This window comes from Leptonychotes weddellii, unplaced genomic scaffold (assembly GCF_054177405.1).
Source record: "Leptonychotes weddellii isolate Sample4059 unplaced genomic scaffold, ASM5417740v2 HiC_scaffold_22820, whole genome shotgun sequence".
NCBI lineage: Eukaryota > Metazoa > Chordata > Mammalia > Carnivora > Phocidae > Leptonychotes > Leptonychotes weddellii.
This window is the reverse complement of record NW_027817264.1, coordinates 1-2470: the sequence shown is the minus strand read 5'-3', so window position 1 is coordinate 2470 and position 2470 is coordinate 1. Positions and strand designations below refer to the sequence as shown.

The 2470-nt window shown below is 57.6% G+C and overlaps 1 non-coding gene across 1 annotated transcript; it reads right to left on the bottom strand.

The window, feature by feature from the left end:
* Nucleotides 1-253: 253 nt before the first annotated feature.
* LOC115937546 (uncharacterized) lies at nt 254-975 on the bottom strand. The gene is made up of 2 exons (XR_014142030.1): nt 841-975; nt 254-540 (listed from the first exon to the last, which is right to left on the bottom strand). It is a non-coding gene; the product is annotated as an uncharacterized LOC115937546 (transcript).
* Between the last annotated feature and the right edge of the window lie 1495 nt (nt 976-2470).

The following is a 2470-nucleotide window of genomic DNA, read 5'->3' as shown; positions in this document are numbered from 1 at the left end:
GGACGAGGTCGCAGGAACCTTCGGGCCAGGCCCACAGCCCTCGAGGGGACCCTGTGCTCCGCCGGAGGCGGCTCCGCGGGTCACCAGGGAGGAGGCGCAGGTGGGCGGGCCGCTCCAACGGTGGACAGGCGGACAGGCGGCAGCCCTCGGACCCTGCCCCCGGGGGGGCGGAATCGACAGCAGACGTGAAGAGGAAGATGGAACCGGGAGGATCCCGTGGGTACGTCTGGCGCAGCCTCCGTGGAGTGCGGCCCCGGCACTGCCGGCCCCCCCAACTCCTGGGCAGGACCCCCCCAACTCTGCCCCCGCCTCGGGGCAGCCACTCACCGGCCTCCAGGCCTCCGTGCCGCCGCGGGAACTGCACGGTCAGGCAGAGCTGCAGCGCCAGCTGGGTCTTGCCGGCGGAGCTGGGGCCGGCCAGCTCGGTGAGGCCGTCTAGGGGCAGGCCGCCGCGGAGAAGCCCGTCGAGCACGGGGCAGCCCAGGCTCAGGCGCTGGTGCTGCGCGGGGAACCTCTGCTTCTGCTGGTGCAGATGCAGCGCTGCGAATGCCGGGGGGGGGGGGGGGGGTCAGGCACCACGTGGTGGAAGGACAGGTGACCTCGGTCACGTGGCTGGACGAGGTGCCAGCTGGCAGGGAGGAGGCAGTCCCGGCCGCTGCAGTGCTCTGTGGGCACCTGGGGGCTCCGGGCTCTGACTGCCAACTCACCCCTGCTTCCCGCGCCCCTTGACTCGGTCCCATCTCTTTTGGCCCAAGAGCGGACTCTCGGAAGCGAGGGCCCCCATGCCCCCCCCCCCCCCGCCACCTGACAGGTCCCCATCCTGATGCTCTCCGTGTGAACCTGTGCAGACGCGGCTCCCCTGCAGGTGTGAGGAGGCCGTTCTCAGCAAGTGCTGCACGTCGAGGCTGGGGAGGCGGGTCAGTCTCTGCAAGTCTGGTCCAGAAAAATGCAAAACCTCCTTCACTGATTTCAGTTTGGCTGAAATTATACAAATAAATTACAGGGCAAGTTCAGACTACGGTAACACAAGGCAACACGACGATGACAACAGGTGTTTTCAGGAATGCTGTCTTCTAATGCTGGGGACCCGGCAGCAGGGGCCTGATCCATCCACTCCCTGAGGCTCTGGGAGCCCCTGGGTAGAGTGTGATGACAGCAAGGAGGAGGGAGGGGGCCTGGGGGAGCCCCACCTCACAGCTGCAGTAGCAGGAGCCAGAGATGAGAGGGTCCTCTCCCAGGTGCCCAGAGCAGTGGATGCAACCCAGTTCCGCACCCCAGAAACATCTCTCAAGAAAGGAGGTTTCTGTGGCCGGGCAGGCCTACACGTAGGCAAGGCTAGAGGATGATTCCAGGGCAGGCTGAGGACCATGCATGAGGGAAGGGGTGCAGGACGGAAAGCTGAGCTGGGTTCCAAACAAGTGTCCGCTGTACCAGACTGCTGGCATGGTGGGGAGGGCGGGATGGCCGGGGGACAAACAGCAAAAAATGCATGAGGGTTACAGTGCCAGTGGGCAACAGCTAGGTGGGGAGGGTTACAGAGTTAATGTGTCCAAAAGGTCTGGTATTTGGGGAGGAGAGTGGATAAATTAATTTTGGGCTTGGATAAATGCATTACTTTCAAACTAGTACAAAATAAATTTGCTAAAAATATATTCAACCAATCCAGAAGCCAAAAATGGAAAACCACCACAAAAAGAAATACAAAAAACAGCTCAGCATAATAAGGCAGACTTAACCCCACATGTATCAGGAATTCCCTTAAATATGTATGCACTGAACGCTCCAGTTAAAACAGATGGACAGGCTGAATGAAAGGGAAAACAAAGCAAAACGACTGATGGGCTCTGAAAAAAACCAAGAGCCAAGGATGAAGGAACAGGACCTCAAGACTCTGCCCCCATGTAGGACATCACCATGTTGCTGCACCAGCCCCCATGTGTACTTAGGATTCCATGTTATATGATCAATAAGCATCCTAATGTTGAAGCTTCCCCATCAAATGCCCCAGGAGACAGGGGAGATGGAAGGGAGTCCCAGGACGCCAGCTGGTGCAGGATAGCTGGGGATGGATGCACCAGGAAACAAACAGAATGGGTGAGCTGTTCAACCCTTTGAGCATTTAAAAATGAGGCACTGGTACTTGATGGACATACTAGACAATGTGGGGAAAGTCAGTGAGACATACACAGAAAACACAGCATTGGAAAAAAAGAGGCAACTAACAACATTGGGGAAAAATAACAAAGATGGGACAAGAAAGAAAACAATCTTAGGGTGCCTGGGTGGCTCAGTTGGTTAAGCGACTGCCTTCGGCTCAGGTCATGATCCTGGAGTCCCTGGATCGAGTCCCGCATCGGGCTCCCTGCTCGGCAGGGAGTCTGCTTCTCCCTCTGACCCTCCCCCCTCTCATGTACTCCCTCTCTCTCATTCTCTCTCTCTCAAATAAAAATAAATAAAATCTTTAAAAAAA